We start from the raw sequence: 13,524 nt of genomic DNA, 5'->3' as shown, positions 1-13,524 counted from the left end.
ACCAAAGGTCCACAAGCTGCTCTTCAGGTTGAAACAGAACCCCAAAGAGAAAGAGTCTCCTCCCCCTATCTCTATTTACCCCCATACATTCTATGTACCCATAAACACACCCACATGGGAGTGGTTAGTGCTAAGGACATGTAAAATCTCTCCCTACAGGGTATTGCTTGTGAAAAACATAACTGTGTTTGTTATTTATTTGTTTTGTCTTGTCTTGTTTTGTGGGAAGTGGAAGAATTTGGAACTTCAGATTAGAAGAACCATTAAATGCTGTAAGCAGAATTTAGCATGCCATGACCCTGGGGAGATACAGTCTCTCAGCTTCCCACTCCTGCTGCATGCCTTCCAGCCATGGTGGGCTCTTACCTTCTGGAACCATAAGCCAAAATCAGTGCTTTTGTCTATAAGTTGCTTTTGGTCATGGTATTTTTATCACAGCGACAAAAAGTAACTGATACTCATACCATCTTCCTTGGAGCCTATACTGTTTCACGTTACAACCAACAATGCATATGTGTTACAATTTTCCTTATCCTTGACAACATCTGCTTGTTTTCAAATAATGAAACAATTTGGTTTTAGTCTGCTTTTCCTTGATGTTTAAGGTACTGGGCCTCATGTCACATGCTTACTGTCCATTTGCATACCTTCTTTGGAAAATGTCTGTTTGAGTTCTTTGTTTTCTTTGTGTTTAAAGGATGAATTTAGGACCTCAGCATGTTAGTTAGGAAAGGGATTTGCTATTGAGCTTATGACTCCAGCCTACTCATTTTTTAAATCAAGAGTTTCTTGTTTTTATTGGGAAACACACTCCCACAAACCCTTTTTGGTATATAAAAAAAGAGTTGTGTTATTTGCATACTCAAGATATTAAATTCATAAAAATATATGATTTGCAAATATTTCCCCCTATTCTATGTGGTTTCCTTTTACTGCAACAATTTCTCCTTCTTCTTCCTCCTCCTCTTTTTCCTTTCCCACCTCCTCTTCTTCTCCCTCCTCCTCCTCCTCCTCTTCCTCTCCTCTTCTTCCTCTTCTTCTTCTGGCCACAGGGTGTGTCTTACTGTGTTCACAGTGAAGCTTGATACTCAAATTGATGGAGATGATGAGGTGAGGAATCTCTAGTCTAGGATTTTAGGACATTTCATTCCTTTTTGCCTGCTCAATGGTCCCTGTATTTGGTGGAATCTTCTTCTGTACCTCTTTTCTCTTCAACTGACCTAACTGAAACTAACAATTCTCCCATGGCTGACTTGTCTGCAATTTACTTAAAAGAATCTATGACATCTTGCTCTGAGCCCAGGCTCTTTGTGCTACACTCTTACTGCAAGTGAATTTGTTGTTGCTGTTTTGGTTTTATGTTGAGGCAGTATATCTCGGTGTAGATTATGCTGGTCTTGGACTTGTGGTCCTCCCAAGTGTTGGGAACTGTGTGTGCCTCCACGTCTAGCCAAATAGTGTTCTTTGACAAAAGTGTTTGGTATTTGATATTGAAAGGGTCTAATGTATTTTGTATTTTTGTTTTATTTTTTTGATGTTACATCCAAGAAATCATCACATCAAGTTCAAGTAAAGATCTATAGTCTCGGACAATGTGAGACTTCTATCTAGAATCAGGATGTAAAGATAAAGAATGCCCCTTTTTGCTAGACAGGTGCCTGGGGGAGAAACAAGACAACACTTGTACATAGCAGAGAACTCTATGGACTTCAGTACAATCTGCTCTCATGCCAAGTAGGAGATGCTCACCACAACAAGAGAGAACAATCTGAAAGGATTGTAGCATGTACACAATTAAAAGTTCAAATAAGTAGAGCAAAAATTTAATGCATGGAAAATAAGAATACATGAAGAAAAAAGAAACAACTAAAGATGCTGTAAGTGAAATCATTATGCAAATATATGAAGGCACCTGAACTGAGTGTTCCACCACCAGTTCATGGCCCAGCTCCAGTGATAAGGAGAGGACCTCTTCCTTCCTGCTGAGTCCCAGGAAGACCTGAGTGACTTGTCATACCTGCCCACCTCACAAGGACCTTATTGTACTGGCCAGTAAGGGTGAGAGAAAGGATGGGAAGAGGACAACGCCCGAGTAGTAACTGTCAAAGTATGTCATGCATACTTTGACTGTGACTCTTCTTTATCTCATAAGCCTCTCCCTATCACCACGAAGGGCATTCCTGGATGGCCACAGTCAAGGAGGAATTTTGAGAGGGAGAGGCAAGTCTGCACTGACTGGGAATGGCCTTCTGAATGACCTCAGCAGCCTGGGAACACAGCCAGCTGGGGGAGAAAGGAACATCAGCTTGCCTGCACTGCTTGCTCAGTTGGGAGTGAAACCAAAGATGAGAAATGTCCCTGTTCCCGAGTCACTGCCTTTCCTTCCAGTAGCTTAGTGACAGCACTGCCATGACACCTCACCTAGAAGTCACCATAGTTTCCGATAAGAATGCAGAAAACAAACAGAAAGGACAAGGACTTAGGAATGTTGCAAGTCCATGAGCTGATTCATTTTCATCAGAGGAAGAATCCTAGCGTGAATCTGACAAAGGTTAGATTAACACCACAGCAGAGGTTACAAGGTGGTCAATGCTGGCTCCCCCTTGTCACCCCTTGTCATATACATGCTGTGTTCTTCTTCCAGATCCAGAATCCCTTTCCCCAGGAACCAACAGCCTGTTCTTAGCCTTTCTCGTCCTAAATTAACAGAGCCAGGGGAGGCACTGTGGACAGAGCACAGACATCATCATTATTTCTACAACCCCACAATACCAGGAAGCTCTCTTCCTTACACCCTAGAAAGCCAGCCACCCGTTCCACTGGCTGTGTGATAGTGAGCAAGTTCAGAGTCCCCCCTTCCTTTCTTAATTGAAAAATGGAGACGAAATAGACACAGTTTATTGACTGATTCTTAATTTTTCAATATCTTTGTGTATATGAGTATTTCACCTGCATGTATGTGCACACACTATATGTATGCATCACCTGCAGATGCCAGAAGAGGACATCACATCCCCTAGAAATGAGCCATGGGGGTGCAGGTCCTCTGGAGGAGTGCTCTTAACCAGAGCCACCTCCCCATCCCCCTGTGTGGTTTTCACATCTCCTGTCCCCTTTTATTTTCATCACAGGAATTTAAAAGTGCAATCTGTATCACAGGTCTCCTCTACATGCTTCCTGTTGATATTAATGGTCATATGCTAATTAATGATCATAGCTAATAACTTACTGATCGCTCACAGTACAGCAGAGGAGCTTTCTATCTTTATCTGTCAATCCTCTTAATTGTCTTGTAGTACAAGCTCCACCACTAACTACTGTTTGCAAATGGGGAAACAGAGGCTCCAGGAGTTAGGGCTTCCCCCAGGTCTCACAGCAAAGTAAGATGCGAGGTCAAGTTAATCTGACCCGAAAGCTAAACTGTAATCAACAAGCTCTGCTTCCCCGCTCCCTTCTCTGTTTGTCCCAATCCCACATGTTCTCATATGTTTACCTTGGGTTTTTGTTGCTATTTGTTTGGTTTGTTTTCTTTGCAAGTCCCTCTCCCAACCTGATCACACAGCAATGCTTCTGCCCTAAATTATTTCAGTATGTTCTGTGGACACATCAGAGATCACTGACATGCTGGTTTGGTCCAGCCAGTGGTAGACCCAGATCTCTGAGTTTAGGTGAGGCCTGAGACGCTGTATTTGCATCAACTGTGAGGTAGTTGTGAGTGCTCTGCTGCATCACTTGTCAAAGCCAGAATCCAGTAGACACACACACACACACACACACACACACACACACACATTTTACCATGTGTATTTACCAAAATAGGATGGTAATTAGCTCTGACAACCCATTTTTTCTCTTGATGTTTCTATACTCTACGTTATTACTTAATGAAAACTCCTCCTACCTCGTGTGTGTGTGTGTGTGTGTGTGTGTGTGTGTGTGTACATTCTAGAATGAGTGCACCTATGTATGCACACCCAAGTGTGTTGGAAGGACATGCCATACATGCACATGTGAAACACAGAGTTCAATGTTGGGTGTCTCCCTCTATTGCTCTCCCCTTTATTTTTTGAGACAGGGTCACTCACCGAAACAGGAGCTCTGTGACTGGCAAGGTCAGTAAGCCACCAGCTAGCTGCCTTATACATGTTTTTTGTTTTTGTTTTTGTCTAGCTTTCCTCTTAGATTGAGTTCTGCAAGAGAAACATCATATCTTTATTTTTTATCCATTGTGTTTTGTAGTTATATAGTTGGCAGTCAGTATTTCTCAAAAGTGAGGTTCTCAAATAGATCTGTTTCACAGTATTCACAGGGCAATTGGTTCCAAGACCCCTAAGGACAAAATCCAAGGATGTTTGAAAATGGCACAGCACAGTTTTTCATATTACTTATGCATGTTCCTTTGTATTTTTAGACCTACTCTTGATTACTCACAATATATAGTGCAATATAAAGATTATACAAACCATTGTTTCACTGTATTATTTAGAGAATAGTGACATATTCATGTTCAACAGTGATATAGGTTTTTAAGCTTTTCTTGCATATTTACCATCTATAATTAGTTAAATATGTACCTACAAAACTCATGGACTCAGAGGGCCAACTTTTTTTTTTCCATGCAAAAGCAAAGAGTCTTTTATTGTACATGTTTAATGAGCTAACCCCATTAGCTCGGGCCCTTCACCCCACCACCATGGTGAATGGCTGGAGAAAGACCAGAGGGCCAACTTTTATTGGCTATTATGCTCAAATGGATGACAAAGAAACAGAAGTTAGGTGATTTTTCCCCCCTAAGTTACAGAGATAATAAATGGGAGTCCCTGAAGTCAAATCCCAAACATTTAATCTTCTATTTTACAACAGCTGCCCCACTAGTGAGAAAGACATATTTTGTTGCATGTTGGGTCAAGGTGATGGACAGATGTCTCATAATTGGGAACCACTTTGTACTTAGCAGATCTTGACAAGGCTCAGGCTTGTTCACCCATTTACCTTTAACTGATGGAGCCAAGAATGTGAACATGTTTTAAAATGTGTCAGGCATTAACTTATTTGTTTGTTAGGGTATGTCATATATTTTAGAAAGGGAAATGGGGAAAATAGGTTGGAAAATGAGGGAGGGAGGGAGGAAGAGAGGGAGGGAAGGAGACAACACCCAGATTGAGACAGAATACTGTAACACAAATTAATAAAAGATCCAGAAGCTGATATTGGGGTTCGAACTTCAAGCTGAATATCAGCAAAGCAAAGAGGCTGCCACTAGCTCTCACCTCTAGCTCAGGCTGAAAGGGCTGATCCACTCATGAGCTCCTCACCAAGTCTCAAACTGCTACCTCTCCTCAGTGTGGCCTGAGAACAAATGATTCATCTGACACCTTGCTTCTGTCTGATATACTTCCCTAATGTTGGGATTAAAGGTGTGAGCTATAATTCTCTTTTACACTGATTCATTCTTGTGTAGATCTGGGTGGCCTTGGACTCACAGAGATGCATCTCCCTCTTTCTTAATCCTGAGTCCTAGGAGTAAAGGTGTGTACCACTACCTCCTAGCTTCGGGATTAAGGTGTGTGCCTGGCTTCTGTGGCCTGTGGCTGACTTTGCTTTTATGAGTCCTCAATCAAACTTTAACAAATCATGAATAATATATCACTACAGAATGCAGTCTATAGGGAAGAATCCATACATCCACTCTTGCTCTCCTCGGATGTGACTGCACTTGTAACAGTGAGCCAAGGTCACTCTCCTCAGCCACCATGGTAGTCTCCTGGTTTCCACTCTCCACTAGTCTCCACTAAGAGACCACACTATCCTCTAAGGCAAGCCTTCATCTCCAGTGAATCTTCCAGCAGTGAGGGAACAAAATTGTGTACAGGTGGTGACAAGGGCCAGGAACCAAGGGGCCACACCCAATTCTTGACTTAGGAATTCTGTGGGGCTTCATGGTGAAATATAGTTTTCTAGCCTGAACTCTAAGACTATGTGCTCCTACAGTCAGTCAGTCCTCAGTTGGTGTGTCAACCTTCGACTCCCTTCACCACCTTCCTTTAATTCAAGGGCTGCATCACCGTTGTCTGTCTGTTCCCTGGAGTTCCCAGCTCAGTATCTGTGTACAACTTTCAACCATGACTGTAGATAAATGCCCAAGCCTGTCATCCTGCCCAGTCCCAGTCATGAAACATGTGCCAAGAGTCAGGGTTTTCCACAGGGAAATTCTTGATCGTCAGAGAGTCTCTGCTCAAAAGGATGAGAATGAATTAACTTAGAAGCCCACCAATAAAACTGAATTCTGTGCCCAAACTGAGTTTTGGCACATCTGGAACAAAATAAAATTCAATCAATCATCCCTACGTTCATCTTTTTAAAAAAGACCTGGTGCATAGAGCATTCCTTTCCTCACTGTTTTGAGAAGTTTTACCAAAGACAAGAGCACATAAGGGGGGATGCAGACCTTCATCAGCTTGTGTTCAGCCAAGCAGGTCATCTTATCAGCTTCATATTGGGTCTGAATAAAACACTGTCTTACTTGAGCAACTCAAGACGACACAAACCCCACTGAATAGCTATTCTCTTTGTGGCCACCAGAGGGTCCCACAACATTAACTAGAAGACGAGGATTCCCAGTACAATACCCAGTTTCCTGCCAATAGGAGGAACTGGGAACCCAGCCCTGAAGGCTCCTACTTTTGAGGAGTCAACCAACATTTTACAAGAGGATTGTGCCACTGGAGTTCCAAGGAGTCAAATTTCTGTGAGTCTGAACACCACCACACACATTCCAATTTCACTTACTAACAAAGAGTAGCCATAGTTCAGGTAACTGCTTCCCTCTGATGTGGTTTCAGAGTTTCTGCTAGTGGCGCTGCTTATTTCAATGAAGGGAAAGCTTCTAGACTGTCAGTTGACAGCCACGAGAGGCATGCTGTGGCTCGCAGTTCTTCCCTCGGTGCCAAGCACTGGATTTGGTCAAGCTCGCATTCCATCTCAGCCTAATTACTCAACTCAAGGTGCAGGGTGTGTTTTCTTCTCCTTGGAAGAAAGTCATGGCAAACACTGAGAAATAAATTTTCTGAGGACTAGAAGACAATAGAAACTCCAGTCTTCCGTTGGCCAGCTGTTATTCCAGCTGGTGACAAAAGCAAACTCAAATGTTAGAAGTGATTTTACACCACCACTCCCTCTGGCTTATTAACAAACTGGAAAAGGGGTCTGGGGAGATAGCTTAGTTGTTAAGAATACTGGTTCTTTATCCTTCCAGAGTATGTGGTTTGGATTTCCAGTAGCCACATGGTGGCTCACACCCATCTGTAGATCCAAAGTTCTCTTCTGGTCTCTGTGGGTACTGCATGCATGAATGTGGTGCAGAGCTATATGCATAGCCACACACACACACACACACACACACACACACACACTATATATTGTATACATGTATATATATTACATATATATAAACTTGTAAAACTTCTATTATATATATTTAATAAAGTTTTTGAAGTTTTTTAAAGAGACTGGAAATATTCAGGAAAAGTATTTTAAATAGCTAAAATGTTTAAAAGATTATTTCAAAAACATGTATGAGGCATGAGTGACCCCTCCTTCAGGATGGCTGCACATAAATCATCTAATATAATCCCCATCATAACCTCACTATAATCCTCATCAGAGCCAGATTCCTTTGGGGTAGGAATTTGAAATCTAAGTCACAGGTGAAGGAAAAGATACAGCAGAGACTTTCCCATGGCATAGTGCAATCACACCACAGAAGTGGGTTCAACAGAGGTCTACCTGGATGTCTCCATGTTCCACCTATTAGTAAAAGCCATATCTAACTTGAGTGGAGTACTTACTAAGTGCCAGGAACTCTGCTAAGTACTCACATGTGTTTTTTATTAATATTCATAAACTCCCTGTGAGGTGGTTGTCTGCTTTCAAATCTCTTACCAGAAGAGATGAGCTGGGCCTTGGGAGGTTGGGTAACATATTCAAGATCTCATAGATGATGAGGGGCAGAAAAAATAGGATGCGCTACCACATTTATCTTCTTCTGCAGAGCCTGCCCTAGCTGTTTGTTGGTTTATTTTTTTCTAGTGCCAGCAGAGTATTTGAACAGATCCTTGTAAATGCTGCCTTTGTAGGCTCATCGCCTGTCACCGCTCCCCTTATTCAAGGTGCTTCAGACAGAGTGGTGGTTTTCAGTTCTGCTGTCACACTGACATTCACCCCATCTCTCTTCCCTCCTTCTGGAAACCTCCCACCTCTGTCAACAACCCTCGTGCCTCTTCCTCCTCTAAACCTGGGTTTCAATGTCCCCAACTCAGGCTAACCTTCTCTGATCTTCTACCTAAAACAGCTCCTTTCCATTATTCTCATAGAATCATGGTTTTGTTTTTGTTTTCCCCAAAAATGGTACTCACTGAAACTAACAAATGTAAGTTTTCATCTTAATTTGCATTTCGTTTTTCCTTTCCACTAGGAAAGACTGATGTCTTAGTTGGGGTTAGAATCTCTGTGATAAAACACCATGACCAAAAGCAGACTGGGGAGGAAAGAGTTGATTTGGCTTATGCTCCCCATACCATTGCTTATTATTGAAGGAAATCTTGGCAGGAATCTGGAGGCAGCTGCAGATGCAGAGGCCATGGAAGAGTGCTGCTTGCTGGCTTGCTCTTCATGATTTTCTCAGTCTCCTTTCTTATTACACCAAGGACCATCAGTCCAGGGATGGTATCACCTACAAGGGCCATCCCCCAACAATCACTAATTTAAAAAATGTCCTACAGGCTTGCCTCCAGCCTGGATTCCCCCCCTTCTTTAAATTAGAAACAATCTTGTTTTACATGCCAATCCCAGTTCCCTCTCCCTCCCCTTCTCCCCTGGCCCCCACTGTCCCCCTATCCCATCCCCTTTATGCTCCCCAAGGAGGGTGATGGCTTACATGGGGGATCTTCAAAGTCTGTCATATCATTAGGAGCAGGGCCTAGGCCCTCCCCCATGTGTCTAGGCTGAGAGAGTATCCCTCTATGTGGAGTGGGCTCCCAAAGTCCATTTGTGCACTAGGGATAAATACTGATCCATTACCAGAGGCTCCATAGATTAACCAGGCCTCCAAACTCACATCCAGGTTCTGGGGGTCTGGAACAGTCCTATGCTGGTTTCCCAGCTATCATGAGCTCCCCCTTGTTCAGGTCAGCTGTCCATCCCCCCCCAACCCAGGATAGTAATCAATGGTTTTATTTTCCTAGAACTCAAATTGTCTATGGTTCTCAGAGCTACACTTCCAAAGCTACAGTCAGCAATTTTTCTTCAGAGCCCAAAGGAGGGATAGGAGTAAAAGAAAGGGGACATAAGAAACCCCAGAAGAGGCTGGGAGGCAGCACTTTTCCCTGTATTCAGTGGTCTACAAACTGGATGTGTGACAATGCCAGAGGACCAACTCTGGAAGGACATCAAAGCCCCAGCTCCAGAGTCATCAACTCCAACAGAGGGAGCCTCCCGTGCACCTCGGGAAAGGTCAGTAGTGGGGGCACAGGAAGAGTTGGGGTTAGCAGGTTGGTTTTTTTTTCTTTTTTGTAATTTTCTTTTATGAAAAACATTTCCTAAAAAACGTGTCTTTTTCCTTTATGTCTGGGTGATATATCTGACTAGAAGCTGGCCTTGAGCATTGTGAGAAGAGGAAAGAAGGCAGCAGGGTCTCCCCACGTCACCCCATCTCTGACCTGAGATCTAAAGAGAGACATTTACTCAATATAAATGGATGAGTCAACCTTCAGATTATCAACTCTCTCCAGGTCCTTGGCCCTAACAACTTGGAAACTCTGAAGTCTTAAATTCCTTGAACCCTGAGGTCAGGAAAAAAGTTCACCAAGGATTTATGGATGGGAGCCTGTCTCCCACAGTGTCCCCTTTTCTTGAATTTAGGCAGATGGGAAAATAGGTGTGGGAGCAGGAGACAGGAGCTCAGGAGATGCCACTCAGAAGCCCCCACTCAAGTTCATATTTCATCACCCCACTCCTGCCCCAACCCAGCCCAAAGGTCTAGAATGCCTGAAGAAGGAAGGGCAGAGGTGGAAACAGCAGCCCAGACCCCAACACAAGTCCTAGGAGACATGTCTAAGGAGATATAATGGCCCCATTTCATCCCAGGGCCCATGGCCCTGACCCAGGTCACAGGGTACAGGGACCTGGAGGTGAGGGCCAAGCCAATCTCCAAGGGTGGTGGGCTGAAAAAGGAGGAAGTGAGTGAAGGAGGAGAGTGAGTTGGGTGGGAAAAGGGTTCCCAGTTTGCAGGCCATGGCCAGTTTCCCCAGTAGCACCCAGACAGCAGCAGGAACGAGGCAGGGGTTTCTCTTGAAACATTGGTGGCTACAGGCTCTCATGATCTCTGATGCCCTGGGCTTCAGCCTTTTCCTTGGTGGCCTCCTCCTCCTCTTCTTCCTCTGGAGGAGGTCCCTGGCCAGAGTCTGTCTCAGGGGGGTGCTGTTCTTCTCCATCACCCTCCAAGGTAGCCAGCTCCTTATCCTCTTCTTCAGGGTCTCCTGACTCCTTAGGACGTTTGGGGAAGTCCTCCAGCATGTCCCCTGCTCTCCTCTTCAGCGTCCCCTTGTCATTCCTCTCCTTGGCTGGTTCATCAATGACCAGCTTCCCTTCCTCATTACTGCTACCCTCTGTATTTGCCTTTCTTATCCAGGACAGCTGTTTCTGTGGGATTCTCCAGCCTGGTCTTGACCCCTTTGCTCATCACTCCTCCCTCTCTGCAACTGGGTTCCAGAGTTCAGCTCAGTGTTTAGCTGTGGGTGTCTGCTTCTGATTCCACAGCTACTGGATGAAGACTCTAGAATGGCATATAAGGTAGTCATCAATCTCATGATCAGAGAAGGGCATTTAAGACAGCCTCTCAACTATTGCTTGGATTGTGAGTTGGGGTCAACCTTATAGATCTCTGGACATTTCCCTAGTGCCATATTTCTCTTTAAACCTATAAAGGCTCCCTCTGTTATGGTATCTCTTTTCTTGCTCTCCTCTTTTCTTCCCCTGACTTGATCTTCCTGCTCTCTTCTGTCCTCCTCTCCCCTCCTCTTCTCACTTCTCTTTCTCCTAACTCCCTCTCCCCTCCCCCATACTCCCAATTATCTCAGGAGATCTTGTCCTTTTCCCCTTCTCCGGAGGACCATGTATATCTCTCTTAGGGTCCTCCTTGTTTCCTAGCTTCTCTGGTGGTGTGAATTGTCCTTTGCTCTATGTCTAAAATTCATATATGACTGAGTACATACCATGACTGTCTTTTTGTGACTGGGTTACCTCACTCAGGATGGTTTCTTCTAGTTCCATCCATTTGCCTGTGAATTTTAAGATTCCATTGTTTTTTGTGGCTGAGTAGTACTCCATTGTGTAAATGTACCACATTTTCTCCATCCATTCTTCAGTTGAGGGGCATCTAGGTTTCTTCCAGGTTCTGGATATTACAAATAATGCTGTGATGAACATGACTGAACATACGTCCTTGTTGCATGAATGTGCATCTTTTGGGTATATGCCTAAGAGTGGAATTGCTGGATCTTGTGGTAGACTGACTCCCATTTTCCTGAGGAACTGCCATGCTGATTTCCAAAGTGGCTGTACGAGTTGGCACTCCCACCAGCAGTGGAGGAGTGTTCCCCTTTCTCCACATCCTCTCCAGTATAAACTGTCATTGGTGTTTCTGATTTTAGTCATTCTGACAGGAGCAAGATGGTATCTCAGAGTTGTTTTGATTTGCATTTCCCTGATGGATGCTGAGCACTTTCTTAGTGTCTTTCAGCCATTTTAGATCCTCTATCGAGAAGGGTCTATTTAGTTCTGTTCCCCACTTTTTAATTGGGTTATTTGGTGTTTTGGTGACTAGCTTCTTGAGTTCTTCGTATATTTTGGAAATCAGCCCTCTGTCAGATGTGGGGTTGGTGAATATCTTTTCCCATTCTGTGGGCTGCTGTTTTGTCTTGTTGACTGTGTCCTTTGCCTTACAGAAGCTTCTCAGTTTCAGGAGGTCCCATATATTAATTGTTGATCTCAGTGTCTGTGCTACTGGTGTTTATGTTCAGGAAGTGATCTCCTGTATCAATTCGTTCAAGGGTACCACCTACTTTCTCTTCTAAAAGGTTCAGAGTGGCCTTTATGTTGAGGTCTTTGATCCATTTGGACTTCAGTTTTGTGCATGGTGATAGATATGGATCTATCTGCACTCTTCTACATGCCAGCATCCAGTTATGCCAGCACCATTTGTTGAAGATGCTTTCTTTTTTCCATTGTATAATTTTAGCTTCTTTGGCAAAAATCAGGTGTTCATAGGTGTGTGGGTTGATATCAGGGTTTTCAATTTGATTCCATTGGTCTACTTGTCTATTTTTGTGCCAATACCAAGCTGTTTTCAGGACTATAGCTGTATAATAGAGCTTGAAGTTAGGGATGGTGGTGCCTCTGGGAGTTCCTTTATTGTACAGGGTTGTTTTGGATATTCTGGGTCTTTTGTTTTTCCATATAAAGTTGAGAATTGTTCTTTCAAGGTTCCAGCCTGGATCTTATGGAGGCATTTTCTTAGTTGAGGTTCCCTCCTTCCAGAAGACACTAGCTGTGTCAAGGTGACATAAAACTATATAGCACAGCTCATGAGGTCAGTGATTTCTACTTCTCTTGCAAAGTAGATCACACAGAAGGGCTGGGACCTGCTGAGAGTGAGCTGGACAACTTCTTGTTCATTAGGTGCCTCTTGGTCTGGGCACTAGAAGATGGACCCATCCCCATTTTACCACAAGGAAATGCTGACTGGCTGTGGTGCTGCACCTAGAGCACAGTGCTAAGCAGGAGAGTTGCTCACTTCCTGTTTACATTCTTCAGTGGCTTCTCATTACCTTAGAAACAAACTCCCACTTCCTAAGCAGGTGCCAACAAGGGCACCAGTGTCTGTAGGGACTCTGAGCTTTAAGAACTTTGCATTTTTCCTATGCCACTGGGGCAGTTCCTGGAATCAATACACTCCCGAGTCCATTCCAACTCCTGCTTTTTCCTCCTATCTTCCCCTATCAAAAACATGCCTGTTTGGTACTGGTCCTTTAAGAACCACATAAGCAAACTCATAAAAGGAGGCATATAAAGCAAGCATGTGGGCAAAGGTATTTATTCAAAACTGGTCTTTTTATACCTTATGTGATTTATTATTTGTGATAGTATAATAATTAGAAACAGCTTAGACATTTAACTCATTATTTTGGGGTGCACTAGTACAGTCATATTTACTTAGATTAGTTTCTTTTCTTTTCCATTTTTGTACTGCCTGCAAAAAAGTCTTGACGAGATCAGCATAACTGAAGTGCCCCGCAGGACTGTTATGACTCCTCCAAGAGCATTGAAATTGACTGATAAGGTTTCTCCATTACAATTTATGCATACCTAGTCTCTGGTTAGACAGAATGTTCAGGTAGGCTGTCTGGGTTTCTGCATGGTACAGGGCACAACCTAACCCACATGATGAAACAAACAGTATAATTTCCA

Source organism: Mesocricetus auratus, unplaced genomic scaffold, assembly GCF_017639785.1.
Source record: "Mesocricetus auratus isolate SY011 unplaced genomic scaffold, BCM_Maur_2.0 Super-Scaffold_100009, whole genome shotgun sequence".
Taxonomy (NCBI): domain Eukaryota; kingdom Metazoa; phylum Chordata; class Mammalia; order Rodentia; family Cricetidae; genus Mesocricetus; species Mesocricetus auratus.
The sequence above is the reverse complement of the archived record's forward strand: the minus strand, read 5'-3'. Positions refer to the sequence as shown.